The following is a 22,491-nucleotide window of genomic DNA, read 5'->3' as shown; positions in this document are numbered from 1 at the left end:
GAAAAAAGAATAAGAAAAAGAAAAAAATGTAAGATAATAGAAACAAAATATACATTTCTATTAAAAATTATTTTCCATTGCATTTAAAATCAATTGGTGGAATAAAATAACAAAATTAGTTATGTAAACAATGTGGCAATTTTCTAAGTTCCGGTACACTTTTAAGTGAACAGTAGTAGTTTAGTCCAGGCTTCCTGGAAGAGTTCAGCTTTAATTGCCACAAGAGTTGACATTTTTCCAGCATATTCAGGATGTCTCCTTCAAGATCACAAATGTCTATGAGATCCAGTATCTGGAACCTGAAACCTGTTTGTCTTTTATACAGAGTGTTTGGCTAGTGCATTATTTTTACATCCAGAGCGGATTTCTGCCAGATGACATGAAATCCTACGCTTGAGTTTATTTACAATCTTCCCAATATAAAATGCATCACATTCATTGCACTGTGCCCACTGAATTGCTTTAGTACTGTTACAGTCACCCCCTGCACTGGTCTTAATGATTTTCATCTTCAGCTTGCTGTATAAATATACAAAATGTACAATTAGCTTCACATCTTTTAATGTTTCGCTCATATAGTCTAGGCTTAAATTCAACAAAACTTCTAATGTTCCTGGCCTTCCTGTAAACAAAGGATGGGGTTTCACCTAAGATGTTAATCAGATAAGGGTTTGCTGTGGCAATGGCCAGTTTTCTTTAATAACATTTTTGATACTGTGATAATCCAAAGTGTATGTCAAGATGCAGCTATTTTTGCATTTGTTATTCTCTGTGTAAGTTCTTAACATTTTCCTACTGGGAAGGTTTAGTGAAGGTGTTTTAGTCCTTTTCAGTTCTGCGATGGGTTCCAGGATGTTTTAGCATCTGACTTACGTAGCCTCTCACTAGGAAATCATTTTCTAAGTGCTTCAGGTTTCTCAGAAATGGTTACATCTCAGTGGTAATTCTAGCTAATCTATAGCCCTGGGACTTCAAATAGAATAAACAAGAATTTTAACATACAAAAATACAAAATATGAGTAAGAGAAAATTTTAAAACATATTAAGAATTGGGTCAACATAAGAAAAAGATGAGAGTTCCTTCACTAACGTGTGGCATCAATGTTAGGTCAAGTGAGTACTTGAGAATTGTGCAAAACAAGCTTTTGAATCTACTGATTACAGGATATATGATGCAGCCCATGTAAGATATATGGTGAACTATATATATATATATATATATATATATATATATATATATATATATATATATATATATATACTCTGTATACATATACATACATTATATATATATATATATATATATATATATATATATATACATACACAAAAAGACATGTACATATACAGTGAAAAATTATATATATATATATATATATATATATATATATATATATATATATATATGTGTGTGTGTGTGTGCATACACATATACATATATAGAGAGAAATTATGAATATAATTATATATATATATATATATATATATATATATATATATATATATAGATAGATAGATAGATATAGATATACAAATGATTTAAACACAAGCATCCATGAATATCTCTACACTTCCAATGCTTGCAGATCTGATCTGATAAGTGTTTTGGAGATTCTAACACTACACATGCTATATACACCATTTACTGTTCTGACATATACTACAACTCAACACACTCTTCTCTCTCCCTAATGTTTGCAAATATTTCATTAGTCTATCTTTAAGATATTCATATAATGCAATGTGAATGTTACAGGTCACTGCATTCAGAGTAAATGGATATAGCATTGCAAGCATGACACCTCTACTGTCTCACAAACCTAATACTGTTCTACCCTCAGGTCCTCCAAGAGAAGCATTAAGGGAGGAGTCCATGTATCTGTGTAGGGTTCTGAGAATAGGAGTGCAGCTGTGGGCACTGTAGAGACATAAACATATATTTTGGGCAGATTTCATATTCTTGAGAATACAATGGGAGGACAACAGACAGAAGGAAGCAATATGTATGCCTGGATCCATTGCAGGTGGGTACAGGGTGAAATCCTTAGGACTCAAGAACTGGGAAGGGAGCTTGATGTCTATACAGAGACACATGCCTTGGCTGGTAAACAGATCAGGGCTGTAAAAAAGAAATTTGAGGAACTGGAGAGTAGCCTTGTGCAAAAAGGACAGTAGCATTGTAAGAGATGCTGCCTAGTCAGGGTTTGGAAAATGTCAATGACAGTCAGTGACTATTCTTGAATAACTTTTAGGTGGTTTGAGAGAGGGTCACTGTGAAGGTGTAAGTGAACCTAGAGCATATTCTACATATATTTTATTGACTGCTTTTAAACAGGCTTCCCCTACTAATTATGCTAAGTTTCATTAGAAATCATCTGTTTTGAAATAAAGATCTACCAACAGTCACTAGGTCCTTTGAACATTCCTTTCATCAGTTATTGAAATTTTCTGCAAATACACTGTTAGAAAAGAAGAACAGAATGCAAAGAATATGCTACACTTGCCTGAATTTTTTTTTTTCATTTAGTTTGATTACGTTTATGTCTGAAGGTATAGCAAGTAATTGGATCCCTCTTCTAATGTAAAGAATACTAAGTCACATTACAGTGCTTATAATTAAGTCATTGCGAGAACAGTATCCTTCTAGCAACAGACATTGGTCTCCACCCTTACACCTACACCTGGTGGGTAGTGTAACACAAAGTGATGTGAAATGCCCACGTGGACTCAGCTGCCCTTTCACACAGATAGCTATAGAATATTGCTTCTCAGTTAAACATCTTTCAAAGTTCTTACTGGACAAGATCTAGGGTGCTATGAGATCTCTGTTCTCTCAAAAGGTATTTCTACATGCTCTACAACTGTTGTGATCTTCCTCAGAAAGAAGCAAAGTCACTGTCAAATGCTGAGTTCTTCATCATTCTAACAAGCTGTCTGGCATAAAGGATTCATTCCCAGAACTGTGGCACTTGATACTCTAACTACCCAATAATTATTCTTATCACTGTATCTTTGCTATCTTGCTTTTTACTTAGCTTAGAAAAGAAGGATATCTGAAATCAGTTGGTAAAAATAAATATTAATAAGGCCTTATGGCAAAAAGAATGCAAACTCTATATCTGGTCACTTATCTGCAGCTACATTTTTCCTGCATTGATTTCAGTGCTCTCTTATTGTTGTACATATAAACTTGCACAATTTTCCAGTAGCTGTCCTGGTGATAACTGAGATTACTGGATCTTTTTGGTGTTTCTCATGACCTGTCAAAATGATATGGCAGTAGGATAGTTTGATAGCTGTCACACTATTTTTGCCAGGTGTAAAAGATTGCTGGAGCAGTTTTTTTCCCCGGCAAATGAACACAATAAGATCTATCAGCTGCACATAACTGCTATCATTTATGGCATTTGCAGGAGGGGTTTGTGCCCCCCATCACCCCCTCCATCTTTAAAATACTGTATGTGTTGGGATTTAAGAGTGCCACTAATCCCCCTTACAAAATAAATTAACAGAATTATATGCCTATGGAATTAACATTCAAAACACACTATAAAAGATCAACAGAATACTGTTTTGGACAATCAGACTATTACCTTTTCTGTCCAAGCCAGCCAAAGCTGCTGTATGCAAAGGACAATTATTATCTCAGCTGAAATATGGACTACCATAATAGCTGCAGCTTCAAAGAAAAATGGCACCATCTTGCAAACTATCGCAAACAAAATCTGCCAATTCTGGCCTCTCCTATTGAAAAGCACCACTGCCTAACTCGTCAAAGCCAAATAGTTACCAATACATTTGAAAGCCAACCTCCTATTATGAACACTAATTCACACGGCCCTGTCTTCTGATAAATCTTCACTCCTCAAACATACACTCCACCAAAATCCCACATATAATCTCAGGTCTAGCTCTCAAACTCAACTCGCCATGCTACATCTTATCTAAAAACTGCAAAGCGTGGTTCCATTTTTTACTCATATTTTCACATTGTAAACTGCATTTTGAACTAAATGCTATAGCATATGCTTGCATCTATAAATATGTATATTTTTAGCATATCCTTGCATCCGTAAATATGTTTTGTTAAGGTTTTATTAATACCGTGTGCCTGCAAATGGTCTATTAACATATTAATTAATTAATTAATTTATTTAACATTTGTTTACCGGCAAAGTCTGACTCAGAACAAACCAATTTTCAGAGGAGGGCCAGGGAGAAACGCTTCAGATGCATGTCTTTATAATGTGGAAGGAAACCGGAGCACCTGGAGGAAACCCACACGAAAGCAGGGAGGACATGCAGACTCTGCACAGAAGGCACCCCAGCCGAGAATCGAACATCAATGCAGAACACCAGTAAGCATATATAAATAAATTCCGATTCACTATAACAGCTAAAAAACAATAATTTCCTTAGTTATTCCAATTTGCTCACCCAGTGTTTCTGACAGAGTAGTCTACAGGGAATTTTTAAAGTCTACGAGCTCATTACACTGCCTAATAATATGTTCTCAATTACCTACTTCTTCACAATCACATTTCCAGCATTTGCAATCTACCTAAGGAAACATTCTTTGAAGTCTGCTTTGGGGTAAAAAAAATACTTATGCAAACACTTCCAAGCAAAATCCTAAATCTTCTAGACCTTGTTGCATATTTGGGAGACATACATACAGCCTCCAATTGTTTCTTTGTGAATTGCTCATCCAGTCGCTCTTTCAAATCCTTTCTAATCTCCTCTCATTGATTACTAGTTACCATGCAATATTTTATATACCCTACTAATTATCCTTTTTTAAGTCATTGCGAGAACAGTATCCTTCTAGCAACAGACATTGGTATCCACCCTTACACCTGGTGGGTAGTGTAACACAAACTGATGTGAAATGCCAACGTGGACTCGGCTGCTCTTTCACACAGATAGCTTTCCCTAGCTTCTGTTCTAGATTCTGCTAAAAACTCTACCAGTGCTGGTTGTTCACTCTGAATCCCCCTATTCCTTTTTCTTTGCCTGTATTCTGATATCAATCCTTGATAAGGAAGGTAATCTCCATCCTGCAGTCCAAATTAATTATTGGCCTCTTCCCATTTTATAACCTTTCTCTCTCTAATTATTCCCTCCCAATACATTGGCTCTTTTGCCAGTTTTCTCCAGTAAATTCCAGACCCCTCTTGCCTATTCTCTGAACCCCTAATTGCAGTCATCCCTACTGGCAGAATCTCCTTTCTCAATTCCCATGTTGGCTTAGATCTTAGAATACCTTTTGCTACTTTAGGAATGTAATATTCTGTATGGTTATTGTTATTCTTTTAAGGATCTGCATCCAAAATTCCAGTCTCTTATTTTTTGAGCCCCCCTTCATCATCATAATCAGCATCCCTTTCCACTTTGAATTATAGCTTTCCGCTTTTGCTATGTATAGGAATCTTAATTGTTTTGCTCTGAAATAGCCTTTTAAACCAGGTAATCATAAACCACCATGCTCTGTTAGAAAGATCAGCTTAACCCACTAAACTCTTGCCCTTTTCCCCACCCAAATAAAATCCTTCAACTATTTATTAATTGCTATCCACAACTTCTCCTCTGGTTGATAAACATATGATTGACCTTTGTATAAAACTAGCGAGACTAAAAACAGGGTCTATATTAAATCATTGAATGCTTAAAAAAGTCAATGATGATTTATCAAACCCATGTAAGTGAAAGCTTAGAATCTCCAATGCTTAGAACAACGATTAAAATCGCTGTTCCACAAAATAAATAAATTGTAAAACATTACACAAAGTGGGGGGCTTCGCCCACTCCCCCACTTAAATATACCAACTCCAAGATCGCACTACAGTCACAAAAATGGCAAAGTAATGGAAGCAGTCAAGCGATTTCTTTCCCAGGGAAAGAATTTGCTTTTATGCCGTTTCACTATTTTGCCTTTCCGTGCTTTCATGTTCAATCAAGATGCATTCATAAGAATGCATCTTCGATCATTTAATAGGAACCCTAAAAACATTTTCACTGATTGTATCTTGCTATCCATATCCATAAAACAGAGCTTCCAATTTCTCAGTTTTTGTTTATTCTCCTTCCACATATCCTTGTTGCCAAAACAGAATCATTTTTAACCCATACTGCTAAGTAATTCATTTTATCATGCCCCATAAATATGGGTATTACTGAACCAGTTTGTATGTAGATACACAGTGTATAGCTATTGCCTTTGTTTTATCTTCATTAATTTTGTATCCCCAAAAGCCCTGAAACTGTCTCAGACTGTTCCACAACACTGAAAAGTCCTTTTCTGATTTTACCAGGTACAGAATGATATCATCTGCAAATAAAGCCAACATTTCTTGATTACCACACCAATTATAACCTTGAATTTCTAAGTCCATTATTTTTTTGCCAATGTTTGTAAATATAATAAAAACAGCAAAGGGGAAAGAGGACACCCCTGCCTGGTTCCTTTGTTCAAACAGAGCTTATCAGAGAGGAACCCCCACCACCACTTTAATTGTCATCTCTGATCCCTCATACATTCTCCTAATTAATCTTATTATTTTGTCAGGGAATGCAAATGCTTCCATTGGCCTACTCATAAAATCCCAGCCTACTCTGTCAAATGCTTTCACCTAATCAAGACCCACCAACAAAACTGGCATTTTCTTACATTCCACTTCCCTCTAGAGCATCATTGTTCTGTTAATGTTGTCAAATATTTGCCTCCTCTCCACAAAATCATATCTATCAATGTTGGCCAGTTTTAGCCATTATAGACATAAACACTTTATAATCCGGTTTAGAATCAAAATGGGCCAACATGTAGACAGATCTAATGGGTCTTTACCATCTTTAGGTATTACAGCCACTACAGGTTTCTTTAAGGATGTTGGTGCTTCTCTTCCTTTTTAAAATACTTTTAAACAAAACCTTCCAAATTTTTACAACTTTCTTCCCTCCTAGCTTCCAAACATCCACAGGATTACCATCTATTCCTCAGCACTTTAATGCAGATTAGTTATACATCACCATTTTTATCTCATCTCCTGCTATCCTAACTGTTAGTAATGGAGCCTCATCTGTCTCTAACCCTGGCATATATAATTCTTCCATGAACATTTTCATTTGTATTTTTTCTTGATTTCCAAATTTCTTTGCTTTATACTGATTTTCATAACATTTCCAAAATATTTCCAATGCTGTTACAGGATCTCTAGTTATTTTTGTTGTCTGAGTGGTTGTGCTAAACGTTGTTGTGCTCTGGAGTTATTCTTAAAACAAAACAGTTGCTTAACATGATCTTTCTAAACTCATGCATACTATCCAGATAGTCCCTTATTTTCTCCTTAGTACTCTGCAGATGTACCACTTCTTGCTCTGTGAGATTCCCCCATTCTGCAATACTTTAACCTTTATCAGTCCCTCTAAATAATTCTTAATACTTCTTAACCATATCTCATTTTCTTTTATTTCTACTCTATTTTTAAACTCCACTCTCATTTTATCTCATTCCCTAGCTATATTTTCTGAAGAAATTCACATCTTCCCTAATAACTCCTGAATAATTTCTACTACCCATTACTTAAATTACTGTCTGTTTAACAGTCAGGCAGGGAAGCATCTGTGTCTTATTTTTATTTGTTTACCTTGCATTTTTACTTTTTGTTCTTACTGGTACGGGATCTGAAACAGTTACTGCATGCATATTGAAATATTCAATGTTCCACTGAAATATAATTTCTGTCTAGCCTACCTCAGTTTTTGCATTCTAGGTAATAATATGTAAATTCTCTCGGAACTCTTAATACCAAATTTACACCTTCAATGCCAAATATTTCTATAACTTTCTTCAAAAATCTACCCTCTTTTATTACATTTTCCCTTCTAGGTCCCCCTATACATCCTCACTGTTGCAAATCAAATTCTGGTCCCAACCTATAAGTACTGTTACCTGCTGAAAGCGGATTATTTCTCCCAGAATTTTCTTAATCTCCACTGTAGCAATTTTAGGTGGAATATAAATATTGTATACCAGCATAATCCTCCTCTTTTGCCAGAAGCCCTTTACTACCATTATTATAATTTTTTCCTCTTCTATCACTACTGGAGCTCCTCTAGCAATTAATATAAGTACTTCCCTTTTCCTTTGTCCCAGATATTCTGCTGAATAACCATCCTAAAATATTTTCTTTATTAATTTCATATGCTCAGTTATTTCCAAATGCATCTCCTGCAGCACAGCTATTTGCACTCTGAATTTTTTAAATGCAGTTCAGTACTCTTTCTTTTTTGTATATACCTGTGAAGCCATTCACATTCAAAGCTAATATGGAAAGCATTGTCATTATGAGAAGTTATTATTCCCATCTGATATACAGAACAGCTTTTTTTAATGTCTAGTATCAGCTTTTGTGTTACATGCACATATTAATGTTTGACAGGTCGATCTTGTATACAGTTGTTTCTTGTCATATATTCATTTGAACCTATATAACATCTTACAAGACTTTTTGTTTTAATGAAAACCCTCAAACAAAAAACAAACACTACTAAGAACACCACCATAAAACAAACACACAAAACTATATAAAACTTCAAATAATGAAGTTTAACCATACTAATAGTAATAATTGACCCAGATTGACAGCTCCACTCATAGGCTTGAATTGACCTATAATGAAGGTTATCCATGCTAAAAACCCATGGTAGAACTTGTGCTTCTACTTACAATAAATATTTATTATTATTTGATATAAACAGAATAAGACATGTATAAGTATACATATATTCTCTACTACATGCACTTCAATATATATATGTATACATTTTAAAAGTTTTAGATTCTTAGATTGTATAGAAATAGTGTTTATGTATGTTCCATATTTTATTTGTTAATCTTAAAATGAAATATATAGAATATTTTATATTTAATATGTCTCTAGAGAACTTTAAGTCTCACTAGAATTTTTTATGCATTTATCATATACATTTTTTATGAGCACCAACAATTTATTATATACTGATTGGGTTCTTAACGCTGCTGAGAAATATATCTCAACATTTTAATATTTTTGCAATATGTACTTTTATCTTGATTGATGAAACCTTAAGTCTTGAATGGCTCTGCATAAATGTTACGCTGAATTTATCTTGGTTTTGCACTGGCTCTTTATGTATATAATTGATACCACCAACTATGCTCTCACACTAAGTGAATAATTAATTGATTTCAACTCAATTTAATTAAATCTTACTGGGTATATATACTCCATGGAAAATGCTGTTTAAATGTGAAGATCTGAGGAAGCGCACTTAGGTGCGTGAAAGCGCTTGTCTGTTTGTATTTTAATGAATAAAAGAGTTTGTTGATGAAAAATTGAAGTGGTCCATGCTTCCTGGGTGTTGAATCCGTCAGTGTCTTTCATACTACTATATTACAATAAAAAGAAGTTATGTACTCATCATAATGTTCCATGTGAGTTGTTCATCTCACCTTCATTCTTTACTGATGGGTTCGGAGCTGATCATTGACTCCAACTTGGCCAACTGCAAAAGCTCGAGGTCTTCAACCAGCTTGAGGCCAACAACCTATCCCATGATGCACCATGATCTTCTCTCACATCTTGTTTGCTGCCAACTGACTACCTAGTAGTATAAATATGCCACTCAGAGAGCTGGATAAGAGAAAAGCACCATATAAGAAAGGTGACAGACCTCAAGTAGACTGGATGGGGGATGGAGGGTGGGACATAAGAATGAAGGTGAGATAAACAACTGACATGGAACGTTATGGTGAGTACATAACTTCTTTATGTGAAGTTGTTCTATCTCACCATTCATTCTTTACTGATGGGTAGTGTCCCAAGCACCATCTTTCTTGGGTGGCTCATGGGAGAATATTCCTCAGAACTGTGGAACCAAAGGAGGTCCTGTCCCTGGAGGCCTTGTCTACTTTGTAATGAGTGATAAATGTTTGAAGTCTTGACCAGGTAGCTGCTGTACAAATAGAATCTAATGGTAACCTTGCAGAAAAGGCAAATGAGGTTGAAACAGCTCTAGTAGGGTAGGCTTTTATCTTTTGTTGCAAGGGAGCATTCTCTGAGTTATAAATGAAGGAAATGCAATCTGATAGCCATCTTGACAAGGTTACTTATGTCATTGGGGCACCATTTTTTGATTCTGAAAAAGAAACAAAGAGCTGATCCGTTGATCTGAATTGTTTCATTCTATCTATATACAATCAGAGTGGTCTATGATCATCAAATTTGTGCAACATGTGTTCCATCCTATTTGTGTATTGAGGAAAGAAAACTGGCAACTCAATGGACTGGTTAAGATTTTTTGGTAAAAAGGATGGATTAGTTCTGAGCGAAACTCTGTCACTATGGAAAATCAGATAAGGTGATTTAATGGTCATGGCCTGCAACTCGGAAATCCTCCGAGCAGAAGTTATGGCTATCAGAAAAATAGTCTTCCATGAAAGGAATTTCAAAGGACAGGTAAAGACTGGTTTAAAAGGAGGTAATACGATTCTGGAGAGAACAAAATTTAGATTCCATGGCATGAGTGGAGCCCTGATTGGTGGCCTCAAATGAATGGCACCTTTAAGAAAGACTTTGGCGAGTTGATGCGACATGACACTGGAGCGCTGGAAGCCAAGATGAAAGTTTGAGACTGCTGCAAACTTAACTCTGATGGTAGCTGCAGCAGCTCCTTCGTTGAAAAGTTTAGCTAGAAATTCTAATATAGATGGGATCGAAGCTAGATAAGGATCAACATCATTCTGAGATGCCCATGAGGGAAATCTCTTTCATTTGCTAAGATATAACTTTCTGGTGGATGATTTATGAGAGGATGTTATAATATGTTAGGCCTCAGATAAGAGGTTGTAAATCCTGGCTATTGTGGATATTGGAGCAGCCAAGTTGTTAGTTTGAGGGAATGAAGAGAAAGATGAAGAGCCCCTGATGAATGGGTCAACAGATCTGGAACTGGGTCCAGGATCCAGGGTTCTTCCAAGAGATGAGGCTGAAGAAAGGGGAATCAAATTTGCCAAGGCCAGTAAGGGGCTATTAGGATCATGGTCCTTCCCAGAATTTTTGCTTTCTGTAATACCTTGGGAATCAGAGGGAAGGGTGGAAATGCATAAAGGAGACCCAGGGGCCAATTGTGCACCAGTGCATCCCTTAGGGCATCCCCCGGCAGGGGAATCAGAGCAAAGTAGCTTCTTCATTTCATGTTTGTTGGGGTTGCAAAGAGATTGCAGCAAGGCTGGCCCCACCTGCGGAATATCCATTCCACTACTTGTTGCTTTAGGAACCACTTGTGAGGCAGTAAGATTGCCCTGCTCAGCTTGCCTGCTATCACAATGGATTTTCCCGGGATGTGCATTGCTATCAGAAAGCACTGGGAGGAGAGTGTCCACTGCCATACTCTTATGGCCTCTTGACACAGAGGGTAAGATTTGGTTCCTCCTTGTTTGTTGATGTACCAGACCACTGACATGTTGTCTGTCTGAATTGCAATTGTTCCAAGAAGTAGAGAGTCTTGAAAGGACTGCAACGCTAGAAGTACCGCTCTCATCTCCAGGACATTTATATGCAGATGAGCTTCATGTTTCTTCCACGTGCCTTGAGCTGTTCTTCCCTGATAATGCCCCCCACCCAATCAAGGAAGCATTCGTGGTCACTGTGGCTATGGGATTGGGTAGAACGAATACATGTTGAGACATCAGTCACCACTGTAGCTCCTTCTTGCATGTATTCATTATGATAATTTGGTGCGACATTGGAAGTTCCTGAAAAGACCATTGAGAGAATAGGAGACACTGTAGAACTCGCATGTGCATTCGAGCGAGGGGGATGGCAATGATTTCTGTTGTCATCAATCCTAGCAATTTGAGTACCATTAGACTGGGGCTTTTTTTCTTGGAAACAGATCTAAAATTTGTTTTTATAATAGACAAATTCTTTCTGGAGGCAGAGTTAATGTCATTGAAACTGTTTAGTTCTGCTCCTATAAAGATGGTTTGTTGCGATGGTGATAAGGCAGATTTTTCTGAGTTGATGGTAATCCCCAATTGACTGCAGAGATTTAAGGTTGTGTCCCTCACATGAATAAGTTGATGCTTGGTGGTGGCAGTGAGGAGCCAGTGGTCTAGATATGGAAACACCTGGAATCCCAACCATCTCAGGTGAGTGGTGACTACTGCCATACATTTGGTTAACACTTTGGGGGCTGTAGTGAGACCAAAGGGCAGAGCGTGAAATTGATAATGGCTGGCTCCCAGCCGAAAGTGTAGATGATCTCTGGGTGGTCTGTCCATCTTTATGTGGTAGTATGCATTCTGAAGCTCTATAGAACACATCTAATTGTCTTTCCTCAGAAGGGGAAGTGTTGACTGAAGTGTGACCTTCTGGAACTTTGTCTTTTTTACTGACTTGTTTAGTCTGCTTAGGTCCAGAATAGGTCTCCAGTCCCCTGTTTACTTTGGAACTAAAAAGAACCTTGAGTAAGTTCCATATTCTCTCTGCTGGGACTGGTTGGATGACTCTCTTGTCCAGCAACCTTTGGACCTCTAAGGCTGCTTGGTCTCTGAGACTGGGTGGAATGTCTGGGATTTTCTTTACTAAAGGGGGTGGAGTGGCAAAGGAAATTGAGGATCCTCTGGATATTATGCTTTGTACCCAGCTGTCTTTTGTTATTTTTAGCCAGGCGTCTAGGCACAAAGATAGGCGTCCCCTGACTGCCTCCAGTGATGAGCAGTCAGGCCTCCTCTCAGGAGTGCTGAGAGAGCTTGCCAAAGAACTGATCTCTGTAACCCTGGTTCTGCGTACCCCCTTTGCCGCGTGGGTGACGTCTTCCATTTTTACTCCCTCCTCTGCCTCTAGAGCGGGTTTCACCACGAGTGTTCTGGAAAAACCCTTGAGATTTACGAAACCATATCTTTACACCTCCTCTCCCTTTGGGGTAGGGTCTATTTGGGGTAGAAAAACGTACTCCAATGGCAGACAAGGTCGTTCCGTCTTTCTCACTTCTGTTAAGAGTTTCCTTTACCTTAAGTCCGAAAAGGGATGAACCGTCAAAGGGGGTGTTAATGAAGGAAGACTTAAAAAGGGTTCCACGAAGGAACATAAGCGCATCCAGGAATGCCTCCTGAGAGCGATTCCTGTACCTGCTGCTCTGCTCGTACCATTAGCTGCATATGACAACAGATGCATGGAACAGTTCACTATCGAATTAAGAGTGTAGAGCTGGGAAGTTACCTTGTCTGAAACTCCCACAGCTACTGAACCCTGCAGGGTGTCTGCTAGGTCTTTCAGGAGATCCCTTTGTAACCTAGTAAAATGTGTGAGATAGTTCAGCGATTGAAGGACGAAGGCCACTGAACTAAACATACACTTCCCGTATCTATCCATAATCCTAGACTCTCTATTAGGAGGATGAACAAATGGGTAATTCCTTCTTGGTGACTGCTGCCACCACCATAGCATCAACAGGTACTCCTTTAGTAAGGTAAAGTCTGTCTTGGGGGCTAGTTATAAATTTGTTAGGCCTCCTGGAGACAAGCTCCGTGGTTTCTAGGGACTCCCATGCCCTTCGAGTGAGTAATTCAAGCAACTCATCGAAGGGTGGAGACACCCAAGAGGTGGAGGGTTGAGACCAAAAAGCTTTTGGGAGGACTGACTCATCATCAGCAGGGTTAAAGGATTTCCAGCCACCCCTCTGTTTAAGAAACTCTAAGATATCTGCAAAAGAGATATCTTCTGAGGGGGACCGTGGAGACACTTCTGACTCATCCAAGTCAGTATCCGAAGTGACGGACTCCTGTGGGGAGTCCAGATGCTTCCTCTTGCAGAGTCTCTTCCTAGGCACTTCTTCAGTGGGGGCTTCAGGAGAGGTCTCGGAAGAACATGGCTCACCTAATCTAGCTTCCTGAGGCTCAGGATCTCTACGCTTCAATGGAGCATGTGATGAAGAGGCAGACACCGGTGCTTTCGGGGAGGGAGGTGCTAGAACTGATGGAGTGGTCATTGGGGAGGACAACGCCCTTCTCATAGCCTTGAAGACCCCTTAGTCCCGATGAGAGGAATCCCAAGGATCCAAAGATTCAATGAAAACCATATGCGGTAGCACGGAGGGCTCTGAGCCAGAGATCGGGGCCAAACTCACTTGAGCCAAAGCCCTGAGAGGTAAAGTCGGCACCAAGTCCATTCTACTATCCTCCTCGGACCCGACCGGTGAGTGTCGGCCCCGAGATCCCTCATCAGTGCCGAAAGACATCAGGACAGTCGGGATAGAAAAACCTAGAGTAGGTGTCAGACTTGAGGGTTCCACGATCATCAGTTCCACGCTCTCTGGCTCCAAAGTTTCCATGCAGATTGGAGGAGGAACAGACAATGTAAGAGGAACTTAGGTCAGCTCAGAAACCCCTGGGTTTGGTGCCTATAAAATTTTTGCCAGCACCAGTAACTTTAGAAGCTTCTTCACCAACCTTGACGATTGGATGGGAGAAAGGAAATTCACCCCAGGGATCACGTCAGTTTCTCTGCTAGACAGGGGTCCAAGAAGCAAATAGTGTGGGAAGAAATTGCCAGGGAATTGTTATGGCTAGGCTTGTATAGGCCCTAGGGTCGATAGCCTAGTACCAACCTATGAACCTATGAGCCTATGAACCACGCAGTCCACATCCAAATCAGACCGTCTACTTGAGGCCCGTGAGGAATGTGATGAAGCCACTGATTGCAATATAGGGGGGATTTTAAGGTAGGAGATACTGGCTTCAAGGTCGGGGACCGGCTCCTAACCATTACGAAAGTCAGTTCCAAAGGCTGTAGAACCGATGCCGAAGCTTTACTAAAAGCTGATTTCGATGCAGATGGACTTTTTGTTGGTTCTGTCTTTTTACAGTGCTTGTCTGACTTGTCCAGCGACTCTTGAAACAAGGATTTCAGTAGACCCTTATCCATTATCTTTCTCTTTCTCTCATGCAACACTCTTGAGCTGAAGGAGTGGCATAAAGCACAGATTTCCTGCAGGTGTACCTCACCCAAGCAGTCAACACATTCAGTATGTCCATCAGTTATGGACATCTTTTGGCCACATTTTGGGCATTTATTGAAGCCAGACTTGGCTTTTTCTTTCTCTTGCTGGGACATGTTTCCAAACACAAATACTAAATATGGTCAAGACAATAACAACACCCTATAAAAAAAGAGGGCTCTTCAATAATATGCACCTACAATAACTGGCAAGCCTTAAGAAATAAAGACTGTAATACTTAGCTAATAATGCAAATATTTATCTGCCCTGTATAAAAAAGAAGGGCTGTAATTACCAACAAACACACACCACATACAAGTAATAATACAGCAAAGACTTAAAGGCCTTAAAAAAACGGCCACTAACATCTAATTATAATATTAGAACAAACAACTAGGTGCCCTGAGGAAAAAAAAGGGCTATAATCTAATGTAAACACACTAAATGCTCTGTAAAAAAGAAGGGCTATATTGTAAGATAAACACACTCTCTATGTGATACGAAAAAAAGAGAAAATAGGAACCTACAAATATGGCCACTAATTTCTCAGTAATTTAAGCTAATTGAGATAGGGAAAAATGAAGGCCTAAACAAAACTGCCCTAACAACTAACTACATTAGCTAAGAAATATCAGAAAAGACTAATACTCTAACTAACTACTGTTTAAAGACTAAATAAGCTATTTTAACAGCTATAAATTTGAGAAATATAAAGAGAAATATAAAGTTATTCACTGGCCAGAGCTGGTGAACGTCCAATCAAATTGCAGCAGAAAACGAGATCTGGGGAAGATCAGGGTGCATCATGGGATAGGGAGTTGGCCTTGAGCTGGTTGAAGACCTCGAGCTTTTGCAGTTGGCTGAGTCGGAGCTGAGGATTGGCTCCGAACCCATCAGCAAAGAATGAACAGTGAGACAGAACAACTTTGCATCTGTTGTTTTTGTCTTATCTTCATTCCCCTCCCAGATGTAGAAAACAACTTGAATGTTATCAGAAAATATTATTGCTTAGCCACTGAAAAAAATATTGTGTTTTTTTTTGCCTAAAGGAACCAATTCTTGGTAAATTATGGCAGAAGGAGAAAATATTGATGTGGGTTAACAAAGAGTGCTTGTGGATAATGATTTTTCTCCACCTACCAGAATAAGAAGTAAATTCACTCCTTTATATAAAAAGAGTCACTAGCTAGGGCTGCACTTTAGGCTTATGCCCTGCTACTTTGAAGATATTATTTCTCCAGTGTGCTAGGGCATTTAACAATCCGGAAGGGTTGAGAATGAACTGGCAAAATATAAGCAATTTGTGGGCCTAAATGATGACCAGGATCTAGAGGAGAATGTGCAATAAACACCCCACACCATGTAGCAAGGCACTATGAGAGAGATGACCACTTAAACCCTTTCCAGTTTTCAGGTGGAAAATGGAGAGCAAACAAAAAGAAGCAGAACAGTTCTCCAAAAATGTCAGAGAGTCACTGGACAGATCCAATAATGAGGTGATACTGAAGATGAAACCAAAACTGTGGAAGACACACAATGGAATAATGATCTATAAGTCAAGTAGACTATAGGCTGTTGATACTTAAATTTCTGCATCTAACACTTTGCTGATTGGAGTAAGATGATATACCTAGATTAGTCACTGTCAAAACTAATTTGTTAACTTACTGATTTAGGACACAGATACTGAATGGCTGTGCTTGCACTAGAACCAGAACATATGTAGACAATCTAACCAAAGGCTAAGCATGCTGAATGACATAGCAATGAGACATTTTAAAGATAATATTGTCTAATGTAATGTCGTCTGTTACGAATTTTTCTGAAAAGATGCTAAAATAATCTCACTAGTTTATATCATGAAGATTGGTTAATCATATGTCTGTTTATAGAGACAGGTACTGATTTGAAAAAAATATAATAGTCAATGGGAAATAAAGGACTTTCTCTGAATGAAGAATTTGACATAGGATCAGCCTCCAGGTCAATGATCTCTTAAGTAATGGCAGTATTTCAGTGATTAAGAATTGGGAGGAAGTGAGTAAATACAAAATATGATGAGACAGGAGGTGCTCTGTGACACATATGATATTCAGAGGACAGCCTAATCACAATACTCAGGAATCTTAAAAAATTGGAAAGTTTTGATGGAGATACTAGGAGAAGGGCTGAAAGTAAACCACAAATGGTCCAGTATCTACAGGAAGCTAGGTCAGAACTTAGTTTAAATGTCAAGTTAGTAAGTAGACTATATAAAGTGGTACTAGCAACAGGAATCAAACAAAGTAAATCACTTCTAATTAAAAATTGTAAAATGTGTGCGAGACAAGGGAAACAGATTTATTTTAACAGGACACTAGTATCCCTCCCTGGAAAATTACTAAAAGTGAAAAGTTTAAAATATTTGGGTGGAAATATCTGCACAACTAATTCTATACCCTGAGCAGTCTTAATAAAATGTTCAAGGAGTTAATTTGTCTTGTGGGAGGTGTGGCCAAAATGAGCTGGAAGATTGGGGTCATATTTTTGGGGTTGTGATAAGTTGAAAAAGTTCCATGGAGATCTAAAGCATTTAGTGGAAAAGATATATGGGATCCAAATAAGGAAAAGTAACTACTGAAATACATACAAAATAGAGTGATAACTCAGTAAATAAAGGATTAGTATCCTTAGTTTGGCTAGTATCAAATATGTATTAACTAAAAAATAGAAAACCTCAGATATTCCATTTACATTAATAGATAAAGTGTTAGTATTGACGGAGGAGCTGAAGCACCTAGAAGACATCTTCTTAAATGGTGCAGTAAGCAGATTCCACAAGAGTAAATGGAAGCAGTAGGTGAAAGTGTTAAACCTATAAATAAGAAAAGGATGTTACTAGTCCTAAACAGAACATATATTGTTAAGAGTAAAAATCAAAAGTCCCTTAAGTGAATACCATATGTTAGAAAGGTCTAATGAAACTAAGACTCAGAGGTTTTTTTGAATATAATGTTTCTGAAAAGAAAAAAAATACTGATATTTACAATGTTAAAGGTTGGTTTTAGGCAGACTCTTTCTGTTAAGGGTTGGAACATGAAAACATATTGTAACAGCTGACTAGTGAGTGATTAAAAGTTTGAATATTATAAAAGGAAAAGACCCATCACTAACACCAGCAGAGTGCACCATGCATGATGAATGCATTATAATATTGTACCTGCATACTTTCTCTAGTTTGTTCTTGAATAAAAAGGCAGCTTTAAAAAAAAAAAAGGGGAGACGGATGGAGGCAGCGGCTACTGCAGCAGTGATGATTCAAACATCTACTGTCATGGTAAGTTTATTTACATAACTGTTCAATGTTCACCATTTTAAACACTGCTGTAGTAGGCTTAGCTATATGGGTAGATAACTCTAGCTAACGACATTTGGGTGCTGAGAGGGAAGAGTCCAGGAGTCCTTAGAAACTGTTCCTAGCAAAGCCTAATCTAGACATAGACAATTTATCAAGCTTGTAATGCCTTGTCAACATATGTACAGAGGATCAAATTACTGCTACTACAATACTTCTAGAATTCAACCTTTTCCAAAAAGCCACAGATGAATCCAAGGCCCTGGCAGAGTGGGACTTGACCCTGCCTGGAACAGTTTTCTTGTGTTGAGTATAAATAAAAAAGGTAATAGCCTGAGACAACCATTTAGAAACAGTCTGTTTTTGACACAGGTTGTCCCTTCTTACCTTCACAAGAAACAAAAGTAAAGTTGTCTAAGAACTTACCATAACAGTAGATGTCCTAGTTCTCACTGTTGCAGTATACTTCACAAATGGGATATCCTGCCATGGATAGCTGAACATCCCAGCCAGTACACCAAAGCCTTTTCTCCTTCCAGGAACCATACATCAGACAGAGTGCCCCAAATCCAAAGGGTAATATACATAAGTAAGTTACAATCACCTAATCCTCAGAACTGAATTGCCTTAGAAGAATCACAGCAACCTCACAGGAAAAGCAAAGCCATGTGCATCCAAGAAAGAAAGGCCCCTCAACCAGAGAGAAGGCAAAAGAAGATAACGAGGGGTGTAGGAGGGAGGGACAGAATACTGCAACAGTGAGTAGTAGTATGAAATCTGCTGTTATCCTAAGTTCTTACACAACAGTACTACATCCTTCCTTATCACTGTTGCAGTATCCCTTACAAATGGGAGAGAACAAAACTAATGGAGGGGATGGAAAGAGGAAGACACAGAGGAACCATCCAGAAACCAATGAAAGATGGACCTGCCAAAACCAGCTCAGGCTCTATAGGTTCATAGGTGTTTATGACACTAACGACCACAAGGGCCTTTTTAAGCCTAGCTATGCATCCCAAATCTCTTGACATGTTCTGATACCCTTGATAAGTATAAGCATGAGCCTGGGAAATGAACGATTTACAGGTTACCTGTTTGCATTAGAGACATAGGTGCCAAACCAGGTATGAATTTCTGGTTTCCCATCCAATTGTCCAAATTGGACTTGAATTGGATTAGGGAGGAACTCTGCTTCACATGCATGGGGCGCCTGCTCCATAGATGGGGTAGTCTCTGGTATACATACCCATCTCTCCAACAGGTCCTATTTATACCACAGGCAAGGTTTAAGTTTTCAGAATGGGTAATTCTAGTACTGTTTGTTTTGTGGATAGGCAGGAGGTCCATCAAATTGGGGTCTGACAATGCCCTGTATGCCAGGCATAGCTCTCCCATCAAAAGCATATAAGAGACAGAATACTGGGATAGGGCCTTGAGGTGGTCTGCACAGGACATTTGACTTACACCCTGTATTATTTTAGTAAGGAATATCTGTGGATGTTCTAATTGTTGGATATGCCTGGGTAGGTACATATTAAAGGGGGCACTGTACTCAATGATAGGTCTGATGAATGCTGAATACAGTGGAACAATGACTTCCTTGAACTTAGATGCCACACATTTGTTTATAAGTTGCGCAACATAGAATGACTTCTTCACCACTGTAGATGTGTAATAGTCAAAGTCTAAATTACTATCTGTGTGTCCCTAAGTCCCTGACTACTGGGTCATCTCTAAGGGGTGTGTTGTCAATATGACAGTTACCAGGGATGGATGATTTCCCAAAGGACACTATTATGCATTTCTTGAATTTAGCTTTAGTCCACGGCTCTCACACCAGTTGTTTGTCTGTGTCAGCCCCTCCTGGAGAACATTTGCATCAGTGTGAGATTCATTGACAGCTCATAATTTGCAATCATCTACAAATGTAGTCAGCCAGAGACCACTGACATTGGTCTTGACTTCTGAAAAGTAAATGCCAAAAAGGAGCTGTCCAAGGACTGATCCATGAGGGACTCCACTTGCGACTGGCTTCTTTGTAGAGGTTAACTCCCCAATTCTAACTTCCTGGATCCTGTCTGTGAGCCAGTTGGCTATCCACTGGGTGACATACGGGTTTGCACCTAACCTCTTGAGTTTGTCAACAATGCCCAAGTGGGGTATTGTGTCAAATGTCTTGGCCAGGTCAAGGTAGGCAGTGTGAATGACTTTGCCCTCATCCAATGCTTTGGTGAGGTGACGTCGTCAAAGAAGTCCACCAGGCTGAGTAGGCATGATCTGCCCTTAACGAAACCAAACTGGGTTGGGTCCAATGTCTGGAGGTTTACTATATCTCTATTGATCATCTCCATGATAATTCTTTTCATGGCTCTACATATAAGAACCTATGAACAAAGAAAATACAGGGTGTTAACAACGTCCTATGTGAACAGATTAAAAGGCCTAGCCCTTTACTCTGTCTCCTACTAACTGCTAAGGGGTGATCTATGCCTAACCTTCAAGGCACTGACAAATCCAGCCCTGATGGAGCTACTACACATCTGAAAGACAAACAGTATGAGGGTCACCCAATCTAGGGATCTAAACCTAGTCACTGACTCAAACAAAAAGCATGCTGGAGAGAAGACAGATATGTGCCTCAGAGATTACCTCTTCTTTGGAGCAGGCTTCCTAGTCACATTAAGTAGATTCCTTCCCTGACCCTTTACAAATGCAGTTTGGATCAATGAATGGGAAATCATAAATTCACACCTGGGGTAGCACTTATGTCTCTCTTATGGACAGAGGCAATCTGTAAAATACTCAAGGCATAGGTACAAAACTATGCCATCCTCTTCCTACTAGGGAACATATATCAAATTAAATTGTGTTATATTGGCTAGGCTTGTAAGGGCTCTTAAGCTTTTAGCCTAGTAATCTGCTATGAACCGGCTATGAACCTAAGACTAGTGAGACTTGTGGGTCTGTAATTTCCAGGGTCTGCAGCTAGCCCACCTTTGTGCAGAGGGATGACTGTTGCCTTTCTCTATTCATGAGGCACAAAGCCTATTTGGAAGCTACAGTTAAATAGTAATTCCAGAGGCCCTGATATGTCATGTTTCATGCTATTTAGAGGGCATTCTGGGATACTGTCTGGGCCCACTGATGCAGTGTTCTTGATCTTAGAGAGAGCATCAAGGACCTGTTCCCTAGTGATAGTAGGGGGAGTTATACTTGATACTTCCAGAGGGAAGGTTGAGGGGAAGACAGTGGTAAAGCTGGAGGTGACTATCAGCCAGGAGGTTTACTATATCTTCTGGCTCAGTATAGGTGGCTCCATTTACAATGAGCTCTGTACACAATTGTGTATTGCTTTTGAGGCTGTGGACATAGCTAAAGAATGCTTTGTGGTTCTCCTTGGCCTGGGAGACTAAACTTACCTCAACTTTGGCTATGATAGACTTTATTTGTTCTCTGAGTTGTTTGTTTAGTTTGATTAGAGTGCTTTTATCCTGCTGGTTGCTGCACCTCCTACTTTTTGCCATGATTTTCTTCCTCCTTTTATACAGGCTTATACAGAGAGAACCACTGGGATTCCCACTGTCAATGGGTCTTGGTGCTTAGACAGTAAGAGTTGTGGACGGTCCTATCGAATTTTGAACAGGACCTTTGGTATTAGAGGAAGGGAAGGGAATGCGTACATTTATTTTATTTATTTATTTTATTTTATTTTACATTTGTTAACCGGGCTAGTCTGGCTGGATACATGTCCATTTACAGCAGAGGCCCGAGGAGAAAAGCTCCACTATCATACTATAACTTTACACATTAAAAAGATAACACTAATAAAAATAGCAATCAATCAAACAATAAAACAAGCAAAAAATGGCAAAAGAAAATATCCCCTTGTCTACTTTTCAAACCAGAGCACTTGGGACTCTGGCAGAGAATTTTGGAAGGGGGGAGGCAAATAAATCTATCTGAGGAATACCCCATTGGTGGACTGTCTCCAGGAACACATCCCTGTGAAGCATCCATTCATGTGAATGAGTCAGGGACCTGATCCTGAAGTCTAAGAGATTTCAGTTGAAGGGAATGTATACTACCTGAACAGTCATGTGGTATTGGGCAAGAAATAC

The 22,491-nt window shown here is 38.8% G+C and overlaps 1 protein-coding gene across 1 annotated transcript in view; it reads right to left on the bottom strand.

Annotated features, from left to right (window-relative positions):
* KIF6 (kinesin family member 6) overlaps positions 1-22,491 on the bottom strand; it is a 4,303,753-nt gene that overhangs the window by 771,586 nt on the left and 3,509,676 nt on the right. The window lies entirely within an intron of this gene.

This window comes from Protopterus annectens, chromosome 1.part1, assembly GCF_019279795.1.
Source record: "Protopterus annectens isolate FY-2018-M chromosome 1.part1, PAN1.0, whole genome shotgun sequence".
Lineage (NCBI taxonomy): Eukaryota > Metazoa > Chordata > Ceratodontiformes > Protopteridae > Protopterus > Protopterus annectens.
The sequence above is the reverse complement of the archived record's forward strand: the minus strand, read 5'-3'. Positions and strand labels throughout refer to the sequence as shown.